This window comes from Megalops cyprinoides, chromosome 5, assembly GCF_013368585.1.
Source record: "Megalops cyprinoides isolate fMegCyp1 chromosome 5, fMegCyp1.pri, whole genome shotgun sequence".
NCBI lineage: Eukaryota > Metazoa > Chordata > Actinopteri > Elopiformes > Megalopidae > Megalops > Megalops cyprinoides.
In genome coordinates this window covers 34,327,350-34,341,970 of record NC_050587.1, presented here as the reverse complement: position 1 = coordinate 34,341,970, position 14,621 = coordinate 34,327,350, and positions in this window count along the sequence as shown.

The following is a 14,621-nucleotide window of genomic DNA, read 5'->3' as shown; positions in this document are numbered from 1 at the left end:
CTGTACCGTCCACCTCTCGAACACGTGCGAAAAAGGCTCACGTCTCCATGCACATACTGACACGCAGCATCAAAACACAACAAATCTGATGAACAAAGGCATTCGGTCAATTGCCCCCAATCAAATTATGACTGTGACGCACCAGTCAACAGTAAATGACAAGTGCTGTTCTGATTCTGATTCATCCGGGAGGAAGGTACGCTGTGTTCATTTGACATTGACAGCGTTGCCAGATCAGATTCAAATTTGTCATTGACACTAGAATCAACACACGTCTAACGGAATCCCAGGGACTATCAGGGTATTACATATATATATATATATATATATATATATATATATATATATATATATGTATATATATATATATATATATATATATATATATATATATATATTCATAGATATACTGCCGCACTACCAAACCGAAACAAGCGGACACAATACGTTATGTGCAATCGTGGACGTTGTGTCACAGTGTGAAGATAGTTTGTAGCTGTATGAGGGCACGTTTTCGCCATAGGGGCTGTTTTTTTGTTAGTACTCAGATCACTGGCGGAGTCAGGAATGAGTCATAGCCTTCTGTCCTCATAGGCAACAATCTGCTGATGAAACCATCAGTGCTGCTTCGTCCCTTGTCCATCTGTCAGTGAAGCTGTCTCAGTAGTTTTACCCGTGAGGTTCCTGGTAGCGACGCTTAAGCAATGTCTTAAAAAAAGGTAGCTTCAACAGCATAGTGGTGTCTCGATAATGTGAACAAAACTTCAAAGCTCATGAGGCCTGCGTTGAAAAAGACTGTTATTCACTCCGTGCAACACGACACTAAAAGTAGTTCTTCTGATCTTACGGCAAATAGTAACGTTGTATTAGTTTGCAATTACACAATCTGCCATAACTTCTGACCTCCCAGCCCCTCTCACCTGAATGAAGAAGTAATGCTGTATATATCAACATTTGACAGAATAGAAAATCTCATAAGGAATATGATTTTTAATTTGTGTCAAAATGTGTGTATGGAAGATTCTGGGAGATTGGCATGCAGGGAGATTCGTATGGAGACAGATTCACCCGAGGTCTAGATTACACAGTCCAAAGCCATAGGCCAAGGGTCATTTGATTAGGATGGATCAAAACATTTTATCAAAGTTCCTTTGTTATGTAAAGGCAATGTTTTTTTTGCAGCCTAGCAATGGACTTCAGTGAATTCACATTGATTTTTTATGGATGGCAATCTGAAAATCAGGGTATTTATCTTGTTTGCAGGTACTGCAAGCTCTTAACTCTGACTTTGCCTACCTGTGTCACTGAAATGCCTCCTCTAGTTATGCTGTCTTTTCTAGTGCATTGGGCCAAAATGTAGTCTTTAACATTTGCCAGTGTGGAACTTTGTAAATAATTATTCTTTTTGTCATTTTTGATGCTCCAGTATTTTTGTTTTGTCAAAGGTCATTTTCACCAGGTTAACTAGCATTTTGGAGCACAGAAGGGCCTCTAGGTAAAAAAATTTGACTTCGAAGTTTAACACACTGGTGGACATTGCAAAATTGCAATGTCGCGTACCCTGGCAGCTGGGAGAGGGCAAGAATATTTTGCTTGCTCCCACATCCAATCAAATTGCAGTATCTGAAGTAATAAAATTGCATATTCTTACATTACACATGAATTACTGCTATTTTCAAATTTTGCATATATTTACAAAAAATATGTGCAAACAGTAGTCACTTCCATATTTTAGAGTGCATATGGTATATTTTGACAGAAGTTATAAATATATTCCTTAAATTCTGGATTTTATTCATTAACAGATATTTACAGATTACTTTTTCCAAAAGGTTCATTGTATTCTTTAGAAATTGTAGTATATTGGTATTTGTTTGTCTTTTCTCTTGTTGCATATCTGTAAATAGTTTTGTCTTTCCTCTTGTCTTCTTAGTCACTACTCAGCCTATAATGAACATATTGCACTACTACCACCACTTACAAACAGCATCACATATGTGCTCTTGCTGACTGAGACTTTGAAACCAGTCTTAAAGAGTGTCTGACATTGTCAGGGAGTTATATGGGAAATGAACTGCAGGTACGGGACTATAATTTGGCTGTGAAATGTCGGCAACAACACAATAACGTTGTCATAAGACTTTGTTTGAAAAAAACAGGACAGAACGGTTGCATGACCCTGATAATACCAGCATTGTGTTGTTATCATTGTGAATGACTGCCAGGCAAGGCCTGACAGACATTTAATGTAGCCAAGACTGTTAGTGTCCTTTACAGTGTTGTCGTTTGCACCTCTGTGGAAGTCTTTATTTCACCAGATGCTGGTTTTCGGTACAAATGTGGAGCACAAAACGAGGCTATTTTTAATGTTAGCAACAGGGGTCCTGTGAGTGCGTGGCTCAAAAGTGGGGTTCCAGAGATTTTGTCACGACCTGGCTACTGTTAGCGAAAACCGCCCTCAATGCTAGGCATAAACGGGTTTGCCTTTAAATGTTGTCTAGTACGACTCTAGTATTTTTTTGTTCGGCAAAATTTCACTATGTAAATGAATATGGCAGCCGTGGGTTCACTTCATAGACAACATGTGGTGATTATCGACTTATTCAGCCGTGTTACATGTTGAAGGCGTGTAAAAACCACAAACTGTGCCGCACAGCTAAACCATTCACTGTATTAGATACTGAAGAAGAAAAAATTTTCAGAGTGTTTGACTCTGACCTTGTCCCCACAAAAGCTTGTGTGATGTGAGTTTGACTTTGGAAGCTGTATGATTTAAGATGTTCTGCTTAGATCATAAAGGTCATTACTGACACCTGAAGGCTTCGTGTCGTTATTTTGTGACTCTTTGCCGTGCTGTGTGGCTGTGTGAAACAGCAAGTGAAATGCTGTTGTTTAAAGAGGTCAGTTCATGATCAAAATTTAATACATTTTATGATATGTACTAAATACTGCCAAAAGCATTTCAAAAATGTGCACTGTAAGTCCAGAATTTGTTGACAGTGGAAGCTGTCTTTTCTAAAAACCTGAGCTTTTCATTTTGAGTGAACAGAGAAATACAAAACACTGTTGATAAAAGCTTCTTTTTTCTGTGGGAACCACTCAGATCACTTCAAAACACTAAGACAATCTTGTCTGAATCTTGAAAAAAATCAGTGGTCATATCACTGTGCAGAACAGTCCAGACTGGGATGCTTAAACTTATGGAAATACTGTGTGGCTATCATAAAACATAACGGGTTTGGACTTGACTGGATCTCTCCGTTAAGGAATATGGGGAGCAGATGGCCATGTTTGAGAAGGTTTTACAGGAATATTAAGTCAAAGATGATGGAATTTCTCATCATCAGTCTTGGTACACAGCCTTGCAGCAAAGTTGATCTGCAGAAATTTGTGAAGCCCTACCACTGAAAAAGTCACAAAGACCACATTTCATAAAACACAAGCACATGGTCTGATAGGTTACACTTTGGTCTTTATAATTACATTCATTTTATGTATATATATCTGTGGTATTCAAAAAAATCATGGACATTTTGAGTCAGGAAGTGAGGAATGAATACCTTACTCTTACTTGCACTCTTACCAAAAGCCAGGATTTCTTTGAAGTAACAATTATATGGAAGAAAGAAACATATTTGGTCAACATTCTCATAAGATTTTTTTGACTTAGAAGAAAGGAAAGAAAAAAACAAGACAAATATTTTGAACCTACAGCTGTGTGAAAGTGCTGGCTGGAGACGTTTTTTGACAATATTTTTCTGGTATGATCAGTCCCTGTAAGGTCTCAGAATTTACAGACAGAATAGTGTTGCTGTGACTGTTTCTGTTGAGTCCCCAAAAAGGAAATCATGGAATCAGGAAATCAAATTCAGGGTGGGTTTCTCCATGTCCTGCCACTATTTGGATGCAAGGTTGCCAACTTTACGCATGTGCAATCTATCTATATGTGGTGTTAGAATCGCGACTCAAAGCAAACAGACAATGCACATTACACTTTGATTGAACAGAGTCTCCTATTTTACTTCAACCAGAAAGACTCTATCTGTAGATTCTTTTGAACTTTGTTAATTTTTGTCCACACACACACACCCACACATACACACACACACACACCAACCGGCACACACAGACAGGCTCATGATTCTGCGCGCAACAGAGATGGATCACCCACTCTGGCGACAAACCGCTTGCCCCCCGGAGTTCCACATTCACAGAAATAACAGTATCGACTCCTCTTTCCTAGAAGACCCTTTCTAAATTAACTTTCCCATCCCTGTGTAAATGTATCAAGGAGGATTCTGACATTTATTATCATGTGCACCCTGGATGTGACGACCTCTTTAAATTCCCCACACAACTGCGAGGGCGCGCGCGGGGCCCGCATTAGCATTCACTGCGCACTTGGCGTATGACTGCGAAAATCATTTTCTGCACAAACGGTTCACTGCCTCGCTAAGGACTGCCAGTCTTGCAGGGGAATCTTAATGGATCCTGAGCTTAATTGTTTTTTTTTATTTTTATTATTATTTGATTTTATGTTTTTGGCTTTATTTTTTTTAGGAATTCATTTACCATTTGATTAAATTTGAATTGCACAGATTGCGTTGCAGTTTTCCTACACAGACATGGACCTCTCGTGATAATGCATGCAGGATCCACATTTGAAAATGCTGACTTTTCATTCAGTAACTCAAGGACTGCAGCTGCAGAGCATGCGAGCGGGCACGCGTGTTCAGCGCTGAATACAAATAGCAATGAAATTCAAATAAAAGTTATAAAATAATCTTTGTTATGCCACAAAACAACACAGATTAAAAAATGTAGAGAATATGACTCAAATGCAAAAAAAAAAAAAAAAAAAACGCAAATATGACTCAAGTAATTTGTATTTGTCCACAGCTATACTGGCATGCTAAAATGGCCATTTCCAAACAGGGGTCACACTAAGCACATGCATAATTTGGGGGTAGGGGGACAAGTGCCTTTTACTGCTATGGGAACCATTGGACATGCCCCTTTTTAAAATCTGAGCTCCTGCCCTCATGAAAATCTGTGCAGGACCTGGGTTACCCAGTTCTTAATGTGGCCAGGTGTGGCCACACCAAATTCTGCAGGAGTAGCAGCGTTTATTAAACTGGCGAAGTTTGATTTGCAGACGAAGACAAGTAAATAGCATATATAAATACCGACCCTGCAAACGGAGACATTGTTCGTCATGTTGGAGAAAGACAGATGACTTTCTTGGTCATCACTTGTAACTCGCTTTAGATAAAAGTGTCTGCCAAATGGATAAATGTAAAAGTGATGCTCATTTTATGCACACTGCAGTCTTCCCTGTCTGCTTTTCAGTCAGTTAGCTGCAAGTGCATGAGAAAGAGACGACTAGCGTTAATTACAGACCAAATGATACAGGAGCATGCTAATATCCATAAAACTCTTTTTCACCTTGCTAAGGGTATGACATACCGTTTTTGCATACGAGGTTCAACAGGGTGTCCCAGCTTTGGAATGGAAATAAGGAAGCCCTGCTCAGATTAATGGATGGCTTTACATAATTCATTTCTTCGCTCCCGGGGTTAAAAAGAACGTCCATCACGCAAACAAAGGCAGCGTCCCGTTCCTGTCAAACGACACCCTCATATTTTCCAGTTGTTGCTTTATTACTTTCAGGGAAACTTAAGTTCAATTTTGCAGATGGGTGGTGCTCATCTTCGGCATTGACAAAACAAATCACTGTCGACGGGTTCAATTTTTTCCCCATTTTTCACGTTTCATGTCCAGATTAAGATGAAAGACCTGCCAAAAACACAAATGGAAACGAGTACTCAACCGTGAAAAACAATGTATCAATCGGTTAACCCATTTCACTCTGTTCTCAGCACTGGAAATGACCGTAAAGGTGCAAGGACGCCATCAGGCACATAAATTGCATTAAATCCTTACTGAATTCTTTATATCATCAAGATTTATAATAATACCAAGTACAAAATTGATACGTACACTGAAGTACAACAATAATACTTTTAAAATATAATTTTACAGTATGTTATGCGGTCAAGTCATGTCAAAGTAATGAACCAAAGAAAATTTAATGCCAGGGTGACAGTTTTTTGAAAGTGCTGCACGTAGAGGAGATAGAATGTCGTCCAAGGAAACTATTCAAATTTAAAAGGTTATCTTTTGTAAGCTGGGTTTCCGTTGACTTGCTTTAACTGAAGGCCACCTGTACCATGGAGGTACTGTAAAATGTTTTTGGCTAAACGAGAGGTGAGCCACATGTATTTTCTGCAATGAACTCATCCTGACTGAATATATCCACCCATTCCAGGTAAAAAAAAAAAAACTAGTTTCACCCTGGGCCCTGGCTATTCAGGCAGAAGTAGATTTGTTAATATTTGTAGAATACCACGTCCAAACAGTGTCTTTAATACAGCAGTACTACCCTCTGTGTGGGCAGCAGAGTTTTGTTCAGGCGTCATTGACAGTTCATGCCTGAGAATAAAAAAAGGATTTATTTCAAATGTGATACCCCCAAGTCGCAAATAGTCAACATCTTTCACTGTGAGCTTTTTGTTGTTGTCTCCGGAAAGCACCAATGACAAAAGCACAAACATCGGAACGTATTCCTCCATCATAAGCTGCTGATGAAATTTATAGGGGCTGGTTGCTAAGCAACCACTCATTGATTCACAAATAAATACAATGTAGATAGGTGTAGGAAGCAACAACAACAAAAACAAAAATAACAACAACGAAAACTCCACAGAGGTTCTGGAACCACCGTAATTTACAAAGTACATTAACATTACATTACATTAATTTAGCAGGCGCTCTTATCCAGAGCGACTTCCAGCACAATAGAACATAAGTGTATCCACTCAAGTTGAATGAGCAACAGTGTCAGACCAGGCTAACAGCACTCCCAGACCTTTGAGTGAGAAATAAGTACGTCTTGATCAGTTGAATCACAGTCTGCCATATTGGGCTGCATTTTGGTCACACATAAACATAAGGTACATTCATGGAGTGGTAATATCAAGAGGTGAATCCAGGCCAACATATACTGGGAGTGTATTCAAACCCTACAAAAATCATATCCACTTTGAAATATAGCTGAATCCAGGTAGCGTGAACACCCCCCCTCAGCAAGTTTGGGTGTGTGACACAACAGCGGTTGGTAAGTGCAGCTGGCCAAGAGTTTATTCCTTGAGCTAGACACAACTAATAAGGTTAATGCACAGTCTCCACTCATACCTATGACAAGTGCCTCCTATATGAATAAAAAACGAGTGCCGCATTTTTTTTTAGATATTTTTCCAGCAAACTGCGTTGCCTTAGTAACTGCAGTTTCTTTTATCTCAAGCATGCATACCGGACCAATTAATTGAATCCCACAGCAATAACCTCCAGTGATGGTTTCTTATTGTGAAAAATAGCTCATTATACAGACCTTCTCGGCCATGTTGGCTGCTGTTGCACACAGTTGCCTGTTAATGGTGAGCTTGGAAAAGTTTTGGTAAATGGTTACACCACTTTTGGACGCTGTGCAGCACATTTTGGAGCACTTTAGCATCACAGCGGCTGTTATAGCTGCTCATGAACGTGATTATTTCTTCTCTAGAATCCATATTCTAAACGTTTTTGCATTTGTGTTGTATTACTGTTGTATTTCTTAACAGATTTCAACATCACAATTTTATATTAGGTTTCAAAAGGTACATTAGGGCTTCTTTTGATATTTCATATTAATATGTATTGTGTTGAATTTTGGAAATGTCATTGTAATCTGTATTTGGATTTGAGAATGGCAGCTTCAGAATCAGATTTCATTTTGAAGTTTTTTAGAAGGTAATTTTATGCACATTTTGCTCTCCACTCTATGATTACAGGCATGGTTGCGTTGGCAGAAACTGTGCTTTAAAGACTAAATAGAAAAGGGATGTTCATTAATTTGATTGTGACTCAAAACACATCACAAAAGCAGCAATTACAGATTAAACTATTGCATTTGGAGCACACATGCTGTAGACACACAGAAGTCTTCCGATGGCATCATATGGCTTCAAAGAGATGGATATTGTCAGTCTGAAACTAATTCTATGTAGTTTTCAACGAACAGCTCAGCTTACATGGGGGTGGTAGTGTAGCATAATGGTAAAGAGCAGGGCTCGTAATGGAAAGGTTTCTGGCTTGATTCCCTGTTGGGGCACTGTTGCTGTACCCATCGGCAAGGTACTTGACCCAGAAATGCCTCTGTAAATGTCCAGCTGCATAAATGGACAACAAGTAAAAAAAATTGTAACCTGTGTGGGTCACTCTGGATAGGAGTGTCTGCTAAATGACAATAATGTAATGTAATGACGTGGGAAATGGCAAAAAACTCATGTGGATCAGAGAGCTGAAAACAAAGCAATGCCAAAAGGAAACTTCTCCTTCAATAATCAGTTCTCATAACTATTACATCACCGACACTCCCAAACAAATGACATGAGAACTATTTTAATCCTTGTGAAAGCATTAAAATACATCATCCAACCCGCAAGTGAATTCTAACTTCTCCCATGATTCTGGAATTCTACAGTGAACAACATTTGTAGATTTTCACTGATTGCTTCAGTGACATTTTGGTAAGAACCTTCACTGTGCGATCTGTACATGGTTGCTTGAACGTGGGTATACCCGAGAAACAAGCGATTCCACCTCAGTGCAGTTTCAGAAAGTCCACCAGGTGCCACTATTAGACGTTACTCAAAAAAATCTTTAGGTATTAGGTGTCTAATGTTAATTTGGAGTCACTGTAGTCGGAAAGGCAAAGCATTCTCAAAGACATATGCTCAGAAGAATAAATTGAGTTAGTAAGCACAATCTTCATGAGTGAATTCATGAGTGAAATTTAACGCAAAGTCTGCTTGCACCGTCGTGTAAATTTACAGCCTGCAGCTTTGAATATAAATTGAGCACCACTAGATGGCATTAGAGTATAATAGTCATTCTTAATTTCAGTTTTTTGTTTATGACGTAGTGACATTTTCTGCTGCGTTTATAGCTTAACTCTTTACTCTAAAAACTAAAAACTATTTGTAAAATGGTGAATAGAGAAATGCTGATGCACATAATTTTTACACATAATTGTACAAAATTTAATTAATAACTTTGCATATTTCACATTAGTTTGAAGTTGGATCCCAGTCTCTGAGGATCTATGACAACATGTTTCCATTAGTTCTGAATTAATTAATTTGATTCTCCATTGATTACATCATTCTGCACATCGTGTTTGGGAGAAATTCAAATTTCAAATCCATTGTTTTTTTTTTTTTCATTTGCAAATCTGCACTCCGTGTCTTGAAGTTCCACACAACCTTGTCCTCTGCACTGACACTTCAGTATGACCCCCCTGCGATGATGTCACAAGGGTGTGGAATGCATCACGGTGGCTGTCTTTGATGCACTAAATCTTTCAGACACAGAGCTGAAGGAGGAAGGTAATGAAAGGTACATCAGTCTAAAACAGTCAAGGAAATGTTTTCAATTGGCCTGTGAAGGAATTCATCATGTATGTGAGCACCAGCATCTCTTTCCAAAGTGGTCTTTAAATGCATCAGAAGAAGAGGAAAAGATTTTTTTCATACACCGTAGTAGAAAAAGGTATCTGAGGCTGTCAGTCAAAATACAGACAGACTACTTAACATGACAATGGGTCATTCCAGCCATAAGTGAAATCAGCACAGGTAGTCTACCTTAGGGCAATTGTGTGGGTGGAAATGTGCTGAAAGCTTCCAATGCACATGTATGCTTACCTGTATGTCTGTATCTACAGAAAACAATTCTGACTTTGTTCATTGGGTGCTATGACGTGAGATAAACCTCCATTCAGAAACACTTTTGCTCAAATTTTGATGCTGTTTTTTCTTCATTGGCTTAAAGTCATTATTGAAACAGCACCATATGTAAGAGGTCTCGGGTGACACTGTTGATCTATGGGAAACTCATCGCTCTGTCATCCATGTGAGCTGATTGCAGATTTTTTTCGGTCCTTAGTGGTGAATGACAAAATAAATGACTGTGAACTGTGTCTAATCACCATATGTTGAATAATGCATTGGATTAGCGTGTTGTTAAGGTAGATGGCCGTGAATACTGGCAGATGTGACACATCCCAACCCCAAATTAAAAACCTGGAAGGAACTCACGCTTCTTCTCAATGATTGGCACTGGATTTATATCCATAACGAGTTTGTGTGTGTCAATATTTTGATTTATTCAAAGCCCGGATCCGTAGCTCCACATCCTTGCATGACGAGATTGTGTATGTTTTCATGGATCTGATTATAACCTTTCAGTCTGAGCTGAGGCATAATTGTGTAACTCCAGAGGGTTGGGTAAACAAAATGAAATCAAGCTTCCTGCTCAAAAAAAAATGCCGTAATCTTAAGACTACACAGAAAAAATAAGCAAATTTTCACTTCAAGCAGGTTGGATCGACCCACCTCTAATACGCTGCTCCGCTGTGTGGCGTCTCAAGGTAAGAGATTGCATTACGATTATGAACAAGCCGACAAAGCAGAAGGTGTTGATTGACAAGGCCGACTTCCAACTTTGTGAAGTTCAGGTCTGAGTTTCTGTGGAGGGTGCTTGTATAGTGAAATGATTATGGGAACTCAGTGGAATCATCTCTTTATTTGATACAGAGGTTTTGAAGCTTATTCTGGAACTGTGCCCGTTTTTGCTCAAGGCTTCAACACAGGTACCCTTTTATGATGTTTTGCCCTTTGATTTAACTATTTACGATTTTATGCTTCAATCCCAGCTATGCCCTACAACCCACTGAAGTACCCTTGGAGGTATTTGTATTGCTGTTTTCAAAAGGACTATGCTAATATACAGTTTAGTCTGCAACACGACTGTGCGCTCAGTTTACCAAAAAAAAAAAACTTTTCAAAATAAATAGATTATAAGAAAATATATTTTCTCCCTTGTCTGTAAAACAGAGCAGGGGTTATGCAGCTCCTGTGATAGAGGGCTGGAATGTAGCTTTTTCCCTTCTGACCTTTGACCTTTAGAAGTGAAACAAACAACAGAGGGGTTTGGCTAGTCAAGGGACCAACATGACAAGCCACAGGCATTGATGAATGAGGCTCTTTCCTCAGCATTTTGCTATACCTGCATTCCTCTTGTCTCACTTGTTCCTCTTACAGTAAGCGGTTCACAGTCCACACCTACAACATAACATCTTTTACGATACATTCTTCATTCTTCATTAAGGATTGAGAGATCAGTTCTGAAGCCAACCCCCCCCCTATAACCAATATGGAGTCTCAGAGCCTTCTAGTCTCCCCTGCCTATTGACGATGCATCTGAAGGGAGGTGCTGTACAGTAGTTTTTACGGGGTAGAACTGTAGACTCAAAGTTTGCAGGTTCAGTTTCCAGTTGCAACAGTGCTGTACTACAATTGCGCAAGGTGTTTAACCAACAGTGGCTTCAGTAAATTTCCATGTAATCTGTAAGGTGAGCAAACATAATGTAATGCCATATCTGCAGCTCATCACAGGTAAATCACTGGTCAGAAGACAAGGAAGTTCTCCTGTAGGGATCTGCAGCTCACCTGTAAGGTTTTCACCCTTAAAACACAAAGCGGTCTGTGGGAACATTATCAGTGGACAGATGTCTGGGTGAGTAAAGAATGAATGGACAGGAAGAACAGGAGAAGGGGGAAGGGGAGGCTGAGTGTGTGTGTTTGTGTGTGTGTGTGTGTGTGTGTGTGTGTTGTGTGTTTGTGTATGTGTGTGTGCGCATGTGTGCGTGTGTGTGTGTGTATTTTTGTGTTGTGTGTGTATGTGTGTGTGTTGTGTGTGTGCATGTGCGTGTGTGTGTGTGTGTGTGTGTGTGTGTGTGTGTGTGTGCATGTGTGTGTGTGTGTGTGTGTGTGTGTGTGTGTGTGTGTGTGGCGGGGGGCTTCAGTTGTGATGCACGTGCAATAACTCAGCAGGATGTGTGTGAGATGACCTTTGCCAGACTGCTGCAGATGCTCTGTCTCTGACTTTGGCACGGGAAGAGCTCAGCACCAGCTTGCTTTATCTGCCACACCCCGCCTCAGACCTGCAGGCTTTGTTTCAGGGTTTGACCTTTGCCCCTATTCTTCTGATGTTGCCAGGAGCGTGGTGTTCTGTCGCGTCCATTATTTGATATATGGGATCGTGTGAACTATCAACTATTATCGTGTTAACTATGTTCATCATGGAAGATTCCTAGCGAGCCTTTGCTCTGCTGAGATGTGCTCTGTGCGATGGAAGATTCCTAGCGAGCCTTTGCTCTGCTGAGATGTGCTCTGTGTTGTCACGTTCTGCTGAGTTTTGCGGTGATGCTGTTGAAGTGTGCAGATGCAATGAAACATTTATGCCCTCTCCCACCTTGGAAAACTCCAGATGCCTTTGATCTATTTGGAGTGGGAAAGAGGCAGTTTCTGTTGGTTGACAGGGCAGGGGAGTATAGTATTCGGGACTATATTTAGGTGCAAATTAATATTCCAAGTATTCCAGATCTGGTATACTCTCGGTTATGAGAAACACAAATAATACGTGCAGGGTATTCCTCAATTAAACAGAACATTACAATCATGTATACACCTTATTTGTAATAATCCAATAAGCTTACTTCTGCGCATGCTCTGTGTTTTGGAAGGTATCTTGGGTCATAATTTACTCGTTACCTACCTGTCAAGGCTAACAACTAAGGCTTGCAGTTGTGGAGTGATGAGAAGACAGTTGTTTGTGGTAAGCCATTTTGCAGAAGTGCCAAGAAAGAGACTGTAATCTTCAGAGTCATTGTCCCAGATCACACAATCATGGAGAAAACTTGTGCTTGTTCCTCACAGGATCTATTTAGGATATTCTAATTACCACGTACACAGGAACATCAGTGGTGTTCCTGTTTCGTGGTGCATGTAAACAGCTTTGGGATATAACTGTAACCAGGGTAAGGACCGATATCTGCAATACTGTGTGCATATAAACATACTGTTTGGCTGTGACAGAGAACAAGTGACCTCTAGGTGACCCTACCCCTCCAATGTCACTCACTCAGATTTGAATGCACACATTCCCACAAAACAGATAATATTTAATATGCAATCTGTGTATTTGTCATGACCAGCCAGTTTTACCAGGCAATTTGTTATGACCAACTTCACTTTTCATTTTAAGCCTTCCTTTTGAAAATAAATTTTCAGCCTCCTGATTTAAACTGGTGGGCCTGACTGCAGATAGATGTCCAGCCTCACCTGGTTCATAAAATAACAGGAAATCGATGATAAACAGCACAATGTTCTAGTCATGAGCACGGATTTTGTATTGTATATTCCCAAATTTCTTGGAAACAGATACCTGAGGTTTAGCACACAGGTAAATTAATCACGGCTTAATAATCTATTTTGCCCCAAAGGAAAACTGGGAGTCATTTTAAAAATCATTGGTCAGCTTGTATGGCACAAACAGGATTTCTGGCGGCTCTGGGATAGTTGTTTTTCAGCAGTTCTTTTGGAGGCAATTAGCTGCCTCGCTCAAGGGCTCCTAGAACTTCACCGTGCCCCTTGTGGCCATGAAAGCAGAATGTTGCTGCTGTCTGTGTCCCTGTCAGGGCTTCAGCTCGAAGGAGCCTGCCATACGGGTTATAGGGGTCATCAGGGTGGAACGTGACCAATCCAGCGCCTTTTGTGTTCGGCATTTAGAGCACAAATACCCGCCTGGAGGAAAAAGAAGGAAAAAAAAAGAAAAAAAACTAAATATTTGTACTCATAATGTTTAGCGTGATTCAAAGTTCAAGCAGTGAGCGTTTCATCATTGCATGGCCGGTGTGCAAAGCTAAATGCTGGCGTGAGTCTGTTTCATGTCATAACACGGGTGTCTGAGCAAGGTGAATTGATTGCAATGCATCAGGATCTTTCCACACTTTTGACGCCTTGTTTGAAGCGGGGTGCAACCGTTTGGTAGCTAGGTGATGTCAATCAAACATTCTTCTGTTGTTTTATTAGGCGGTGATTAGCAGATCTTGCATGGTTTATTGCTGTCCCATTGACCACACTACACATAATGATGGAAACACCTCTCACTTTCAGCCATGATTGCAGAGTGTTTATGAGCGGTCTTCAAGAACTGGCTCCACTTGTACAGGGACATGTCATTTTTGACAAAAGACTGCCACAGGCACGTTGGTGACATGGTCCCTGCTGAAAAAGGAAAGGAAAGAAAAAATATTTATACACTTTTGTTTGGATTTCGTTTTTATTCCTTTTTGATAGGAATAGTTGGATTGCTTCTTTTAGAGCAGGACTTAATTTACTGTTAACATTGCTGAGGTAATGTTGAACTAAGAAGACTGAAAATCTTTATAATTTAGCACCTATTCAGATCTGACATACACACTACAAACCATAAAGGCCAATGCATTGTATGTGCACATTTGATAAAATTAAACCCAGGGTAACCGTATGATTGTCTGTGCTATTTTTCAACTACCATCGACTTATCTACCATCGACATCGATTTATTCTAAACAAGTCCAACTCAACACATTCCCGAGTTTTAATAGTATCACGCTTATTCAGTTGGTCCATGGAATGTCA